Source organism: Crocuta crocuta, unplaced genomic scaffold (assembly GCF_008692635.1).
Source record: "Crocuta crocuta isolate KB4526 unplaced genomic scaffold, BGI_CrCroc_1.0 scaffold506, whole genome shotgun sequence".
NCBI lineage: Eukaryota > Metazoa > Chordata > Mammalia > Carnivora > Hyaenidae > Crocuta > Crocuta crocuta.
The window spans coordinates 2140217-2148386 of record NW_027528991.1 but is presented as its reverse complement, the minus strand read 5'-3'; the positions used below and the strand labels follow the sequence as shown (position 1 = coordinate 2148386).

The window sequence follows — 8170 nt, the reverse complement described above, 5'->3', positions numbered from 1 at the left end:
TTTTTAATACTTTAGCCCTTGGATATTATAATCATGTTAACTATTTTTCAGTCATGTTAACTGTTTTTCAAAAGCTGAGCTATGTATCTTGAAGCTCACATTTATACTCTGTTCTTTAAGACCAAAGATTACATCCACATTCTGCACTGTATATATATATATATATATACACACACACACACATATATATACAGTTATATATATAACTATACTATATATGTTATATATAGTATAGTTATATATTATATATATGAAATATATATTATATATAATATATATTTCATATATATAATATATAACTATACTATATATAACATATATAGTATAGTTATATATATAACTGTATATATATGTGTGTGTGTGTGTATATATATATATATATATATATACAGTGCAGAATGTGGATGTAATCTTTGGTCTTAAAGAACAGAGTATAAATGTGAGCTTCAAGATACATAGCTCAGCTTTTGAAAAACAGTTAACATGACTGAAAAATAGTTAACATGATTATAATATCCAAGGGCTAAAGTATTAAAAAAATTTTTAATGTTTATTTATTTTGAGAGAGAGAGGGAGACACAGACTACAAAACAGGTTCCGTGTTCTGAGCTGTCAGCACAGAGCCTGACGTGGATGTTGAAGCCACAGACTATGAGATCACGACCTGAGCCGAAGTCAGATGCTTAACCGACTGAGCCCCCCAGGCATCCAGGTTTGAAGAACCTCCATACTGTTTTCCAGAGTGGCTACGCCAGTTTGCATTCCAGCCAACAATGCACGAGGGCTTCCCTTTCTCCGCCAACACTTGTTTCCTGTGTTGTTAATTTTAACTATCCTAACAGGTGTAAGGTGACATCTCATTGCAGTTTTGATTTACATTTTCTAATGATTTGAGATGTGTGTATTTATTCATGTACCTGTTGGCTTTTCGTATATCTTCTTTGGAGAAATGGCTATTAAGGTCCTTTGCCCATTTTTTAATTGGGCTGTTTTTCATTCTTTTTTGCCATTGAGTTGTATGCATTCTTTATGTATTTTGGATATTAGGTCCTTATCAGATATATGGGTTGCAAATATTTCCCCCACTCCATAGGTTGTTGTTTTACTTTGTTGGTGGTTTCTTTAGCTGAGCAGAAGCGTTTTGTTTGATGTGGTCCCATTCGTTTATTTTTTTATTTTGTTGCCTGTGCTGTAGACGTCGCATCCAGACACCACTATCTAGAGTCACGTCAAGGAGGTTTTTTGCTAAGTTTTCTTCTAGGCATTTCGTGGTGGCAGGTCTTATATTTAAGTCTGTAACCATGTTGAGTTAGGTATGGGATGTGAATGTGCATGTGAATATCCAATTATCCCAGCACCATTTATTGAAAAGACTGTCTTCTTTTCTCCATTTAGTATTCTTTTTTTTTTTTATTTTTAGCATTTATTCAGTTTTGAGAGACAGAGAATGAGTGGGGAAGGGGCAGAGAGAGAGGGAGACACAGAATCTGAAACAGCCTCTGAGCCATCAGCATAGAGCCTGATGTGGGGCTCGAACCCACGAACTGTGAGATCATGACTTGAGCTGAAGTCGGACGCTCAACCAACTGAGCCGCCCAGGCGCCGCTCTCCATTCAGTATTCTTGGCCCTCTTGTCAAACATTAGTTAACTGTGTAATGCTTGGGTTTATTTCTGGACTCCCATGTCTGTTCCATTGGTATATTCATCTGTTTTCATGCCAGTACCATGCTCTTCTGATGACTACTGCTTTATAATATAGCTTCCAATCAGGGAGTGATGTTTTCTGCATTGCTCTTAGGATTTCTTTGGCTATTTGGGGTCTTTTGTGGTTCCATATAAATTTTAGGAGATTTTTTCCACTTTTGTAAAAAAAATGCCATTGGAATCTTTATAGGGAATGTCTTAAATCTATAGAAGGCTTAGGATAGTATTGGCGTTTTAGCAATATTAATTCTTCCAATCCATGAACATGGGATACTTTTCCATGTATTTGTGTCTTCTTTGATGTCTTTCATCAATGTCTTGTAGTTTTCAGAGGACAGATCTTTTACCTCCTTAAATTTATTCTTTTTTTTCCTTAAATTTATTCTTAAGTATTTTGTTTTTGATGCTATTGTGAGATAAATTTCAATTATTTCCTTTTGTGAACATTTGTTGGTATATAAAGACACTATTGACTTTCATATGTTGATTTTCATATGTTGATATTCATATGTTTCGTACGTTGAAACATATAAAGTTTTTTCTAACTTTGTATCCTGTAACTTTACTGAATTCATTGGTTAGATTTAATAGTTTTTTGGTTGAATATTTAGGATTTTTTCTCTATAAAATAATATCACTTGCAAATAGAGACAATTTTACTTCTTCCCTTTTAATCCAATCCCTTGTATTTCTTTTTCTTGCCTGATTGCTCTAGCTAAGACTTCTAGTATTATGTTGAACAGAAGTGGTGAGAATGGGCACCATTGTCTTCTTTTTGATCTTAGAGGAAAGGTTGTCAAACTTTCACCATTGAGCATGATGTTAGCTATGGGCTTGTCATCTGTGGTCTTCATGATGTTAAGATAGATTCTTTCTATAGCTAATTTATTAAGAGTTTTTATTTAGAAAAAAATGTTGAATTTTGCCAAATGCTTTTTCTGCCTCTGTTGAAATGATTGTATGATTTTTTCTTGTATTCAATTAATGTGATGTATCACAGTGATTGATTTTTATGTGTTGAACTATCCTCACATTCCAAGAAGTGAATCCCTTTTGATCATGGTGAACAGTACTTTTATTGTGCTGCTGAATTTGGCTTGCTAGTATTTTATTGAGAATTTTGTATCAATATTCATCAGGGATATTGTCCTGCAGGCTTTTTGTTTGTTTGTTTTTCTGATAGCTTCCTTTTTTGGATTTGGTATCAGCATAAGGCTGACCTCATAAAATGAGTTTAGAAACATCTTCCCCTCTTCAATTTTTTATAAGAGCTTGAGAACAATTAGTGTTAATTCTTCTTTAAATGTTTGATAAAATTTGCTAATAAAGCCATCTGGTCCTGGGCTTTTCTTCATTGGGAAATTCTTTATTACAATCTCCTTCCTAGAAATTTGTCTGCTCTTATTTTTTATTTCTCCCTTATTTAGTCCTGGTAATTATATGTTTCTAAACATTTTTTCCATTTTTTTCTAGGTTGTCCAGTTTGTTGGCATATAGTTACTCCTCATAGACTCTTATGATCCTTTGAATCCACTGTAAGGTTTCCTTTTTCATTTATAATTTAGTTGATTTGGGTCCCTTCTCTTTTGTCTTTGGTTAGGTAAGGGTTTGTGAATTTTATCATTTCAAAGAACCAAGTCTTACTTTAATCTTTTCTATTATTTTTCTCTTCTTTATTTCATTTATTTCTGCTCTAATCTTTATTATTTCCTTTCTTCTTCTAACTTCGTGTTCACTTTTTCCTTAAAGCATAAAATTCAGTTATTTATTTGGGATCCTTTTTGCTTCTTAATATAGACACTTATTTCAATAAACTTCCCTCTTAGAACTGTTTTTCCTGTGCCCCACAAGTTCTAATATGTTATGTTTCCATTTTTGTTTTTCACAAAAAACATTTTGTGGCTCCTGGTTAAGCGTCTGACTTCGGCTCAGGTCGTGGTCTCACAGTTTGTGCGTTCAAGCCCTGCATCAGGTTCTGTGCTGGCAGCTCAGAGTCTGGAGCCTGTTTTGGATTCTGTGTCTCTCTCTCTCTCTCTCTGCCCCTCCCCTGCTCATGTTCTGTCTCTCTCTGTCTCAAAAATAAATAAACTATAAAAAATTTTTTTTTAAATTTTATTTCTCCTTTAATTTCTTCTTTGATCCATTAGTTGTTCAGGAGAGTGTTGTTTAATTTATAAATTTTCCAGTTTTCCTTTTGTTATTGATTTCTGGCTTCACAACATTGTGGTCAGAGAAGATACTTGATATGATTGCCATCATTTAGAATTTGCTAAGACTTGTTTTGTGGTCTAACATATAGTTTATCCTAAAAATGGCTCATGCGCACCTGAAAAGAAAGTGTATTTGAATGCTCTGTACATGTCTGTTAGGGCCATTTGGTCTATAGTGCTGTTCAAATCTGTTGTTTCTATATCGATTCTCTGTATGATCTTCCCACTGCTGAGAATGGGGTATTAAAGTCCTTAACTATTATTATATTCCTGTTAATTTATCCTTTTACCTCTGCTAGTTTCTCCTGTATATATTTAGGTGTCCCAATGTTGAGTACAGAAATATTTACAATTGTTATATCTTTTCAGTGTACTGACCCTTTTATCATCATTTAACAATCTTCTTTGTCTCTTTGTTACCATTTTTAATTTAAAGTCTGTTTTGTACAGCGCAGATATACCTACCTCTGCCTCGTTGTTGTTACCATTTGCTTGAAATGTCTGTTTTCATCCCTTCACCTTCAGTCTGTGAGTATCTTTAAGGCTAACATGAGCCCTTTCTAGACAGCATATTGTTTGGTCTTGGTTATTTATCCATTCAACCATTCTATGTCTTTTGATTGAAGAATTCAGTCCCTTTATGTTTAAAGTAATTATGGATAAGTAAGGACTTACTATTCCATTTTATTAATTGTTTTCTGGATTTTTTTGTTTTTTGTTTTTTTGTTTTGTTTTGTTTTTTGAGATTTTGTTTGTTTGTTTTTGTCTTTGACTGTTGACAATTTAATTACAATGTGTCTCAGTGTAGCCCTAATTGGGTTCAACCTATTTGGGGTCGTTTGGACCTCATGGATCTGAATGTCCATGTCCCCAGGTTTGGGGAGTTCTCTGTCATTATTATTTTAAGTATACTTTCTCTTCCTTTCTCCTCTTTTCCTTCAGTTATTTTCATAAAGTGAGCATCGTTCCTTTTTATTGTGTCCTGTAATTCCCATAGGCTTTCTTCACTCTTTTTCGTTCTTTTATCTTTTTGCTCCTCTGATTGAATAATTTCCAATGTCCTGCCCTCCGTCTCACTGATTCTTTATTCTGCATGGCTGAGTCTACTTTAAAAAACTTCTCTTCTACTGAATTCTTCAGCTCAGTTATTGCATTTTTCTACTCCAGGATTTTACTTGCTTGTTTTGATGGTCACTATCCCTTGTTGAACTTTTTAGTTTGTTCATGCATTATTTTTCCTAGTTTTGTTTGGGTGTCTGTGTTCTTGCACTTCACTAAACTTCCTTAAGAGGATTATTGTGCGTTCTCTGTCTGATGGTTCATAGATAGCCATTTCTTCAGAGTCAGTAGTTGGAGCTGTATTGGCTTCCTTTGGTGGTGTCAATATTGACCTGATTTTTCATGATCCTTGATTCATTACACTGGTATCTGTGCCTTTGAGTAACTGAGCTCTTCTTGTAGACCTTACAGCTTTGCTTTGGCCGAGACAGTTCTTCAGCAGTCAGCTCCATCTGAGTTTCTGGGTGTGTCTGCTGGGAATGTCCCTGGGCAGACCGGCCCTACTATTACGGGCTATTTTGGGCAGGGCAACTTCTCCAGCTCTGTGGGTGGGAGCTGGGCCTGTGCTGCTGGCTGAGGACTGTTGGCTAGGACTGCTGGTTTGGCTCCCTACCCACGTGAGGCTGCAGGACGGGCTCTGTGGTTGGCTGGACTCTGGTCAGATTTACTAGCTGGCCGGGACTGGGTACTATATTCAGTACCAGATGGGGCTGTGAATTAGTTCCCTGCCTCGGCAGGGCCACAGGGCCAGGACCTGCACAGCTCATGGGTTGGGGGCCTGAATCAGGCCACAACTCTCTGACCCGGTGAGGCCACTGGTTTGCTCCGCAGATGGGGGAGGTCACAGGCTGGGCTCTCTGTTCAAGAGCTGCTGAGCATAGGACCGTTGAATGGGCTACGCGGCTTCCCTGTGCTTTAGTTGGGTTCCCTGGTCTGACAGGCTGAAAGCTGTATCCAGTGATGAGCGGGGCCGTGAGTCAGATGTGCAGGGACGTCCAGGAACGGCAGCTCTACAGCTGGTGAAGTTCTTTGTTCTTTATGGTAACTCAGGCCACCCCACGCCCCAAGCTCCCTGGAAGAACAGGGTCACTAGCTTTGCTCTGCGAATCACTGGCTCTGTCTGCCCTTCTCGCTGCTCTAGTGCTGCTGAGTCACACGGCTTCCAGGAGTTGCCCCAGCCCTTCTGTTTATATGGGGCTGGAAGACTCTGCACAGTGGATGGGGCTGTGTCTCAGCCCCGATGCCTGGGCGGGAAGAGGAAAAGATGCTCCTGGTTACTCTCGATTTCCCAAATAGGCAGTGTGGTTCGGAGGGGCTGGGAGCTGCCCTGGGTCTTGGCTGTGTATTAATTTCCCTGCTGTGTGCAGCACAGGAAGCCTCCACGTTCAGAACCGGCCTTCTGGGGGGCCATCAGCTCGGCCAGCCCGCCAGCCTCTAGGCTTGACAGCACCGGGCTGCATGGCTTCCAGGACTGGGTGCCAGCCCTTCCGCTCCGACGGGGCTACAGGACAGTCTCCGCAGTGAGCGGGGCTGTGACTCAGCTCCTTGCCTGGGCACGGGCGAACTGGGCTCCAGGGCTGGTGGGATCCTCGTCTGGGGATCTGAATCAGGCGGATCTGTATCCCACCCGGCCCCCCTCTCAGACCGTGCCCCTCACTGTTGCAGTTTTGCCGAGGAACAAGACCTCTTGTTGAGATACTGCTTGGGCGCAGCAGATACGAACTTGGCTGTCAAGATCCAAGTGTTGTTGCAAGCCCTTCCCCCTTCTCCCTCATAGTCCCTTTCCCAGTGGCTGAGCTCCTCACATCCCCCCGCAACCCCCATGGGATGATATCAGATTGGGGGCTCCCACAAAATGACTCACGATGGCGGGGAGCCTAGTTGTCACCCGGGTTCCCTTTTCCCACTGGGGGCACCAGAGGCTCAGGGGAGACCTCTCCTCCTGGGGCTGTGCTGGCCTGGGGGAGGGGCAGCGTGGCCAGCAGGTGGCCGTGTGGCCGCTTCTCTTACCCTGCTGAGGAAGGATGTCCTGGCCTCTGAGGTGCAGGCGGTGCCTCAGCCTCACTGCCCTGTCCCGGGACTCTCTCAGTGGTGTCGTTCTGGAAGAATGTGAGTGGTTCTTGTGAGAGGGAGTGAAGTCAGGACAGCCTATGTTGTCATCTTAGTGATGTCATCCCAGCATATTTCCTAAGAGATGTCCACCAGGGCCGTGCCCGGGCTGTGCCTGTGATGAGGAAGGTTTAGAGAGGCCCACAACGTGTTCCTCGTAATTGGAGGAACCCAGCCTCAGAGGTGTGTGCTCACTAATCGACACACTCCTGCAGGTATGCGGTTGCGACTGGGACAAGAATGGAAAATTCCAGAAAGCTGTCTTGACTTGTCAGCCAGTTTCAACATTGTTGGCAAAACGCATAATTGGAACTGTGAACCCCAGGCCGGAGTGAGGCTCAAATGGCTGATGCCTTTCGGGTGTCAAAAATACCCGTAATCACCCCTTTCTTTAAAGTTAACATTTTCCTTATCACTTGGAGGGAAAAAAAGATGATTTTGTAGCTCTGCTTGAGTCCTCATGATCGCTTACTGAGTATTAAGGTGAAAGACTCAGTGTCTGGCACACCAGCTGAGGCAATGAATGTTCTAGAGGCCCGTGGGGTTTGACAGGTGGGAGGTGTTCCCAGCCACTAGGTGCCGCTGTTTGGCTGACCCCGAGCTCCCTGAAAGCTCCCAGAGTGGGGAGTCCTAGAAGATGGCCTTTTAAATCAGCAAACTTCCAGCTAAGAAGCTGAGGATAGCTTTCATTCTAGGGAAGTCTAATCAGGGATTTAATTTAAGGAAATTGCTTCTGGAAGCACATTAATGTCAATTTTCTTGACATTTACACCTGATATCATTGTTAATAAAAGCAGCACCACACAAATTGAAATTTGTCATAGTCATTACTTGCACTTTCATCGGATACAGACAAAGAATGTGTATGTAAGGAATGGAGCAAATTGTTGCTTAAGTTTGGAATTCTTACACTTTGGAAATAAATGTNTCTTTTTTTTTTTTTTTTTTTTTCAGGAAGAGCAATTTATATTCTCTGCTCCCTGGTCTCACAGAGCATTCTCTTAATCAATTCACAAGTGTTTGAAAGCACATGAAGCCTCGGAGGGGCAGGCTGGCCTGGAAGTGAGACGGGCGGGGGGGGCAGGCG

At 40.9% G+C, this 8170-nt stretch overlaps 1 protein-coding gene across 2 annotated transcripts in view; it reads right to left on the bottom strand.

The window, feature by feature from the left end:
• Positions 1-8170, bottom strand: part of UNC93A (unc-93 homolog A) — a 36703-nt gene that overhangs the window by 26679 nt on the left and 1854 nt on the right. The window contains exon 1 of one of the 2 annotated variants that reach the window (XM_077757369.1): positions 6985-7071. The exons of the other annotated variant lie outside the window; for it this stretch is intronic. The gene's annotated coding sequence lies outside the window, so the exon portion shown is untranslated. Of the gene's footprint in view, positions 1-6984; positions 7072-8170 lie in introns of those variants that run through there. 2 annotated transcript variants of the gene reach the window in all.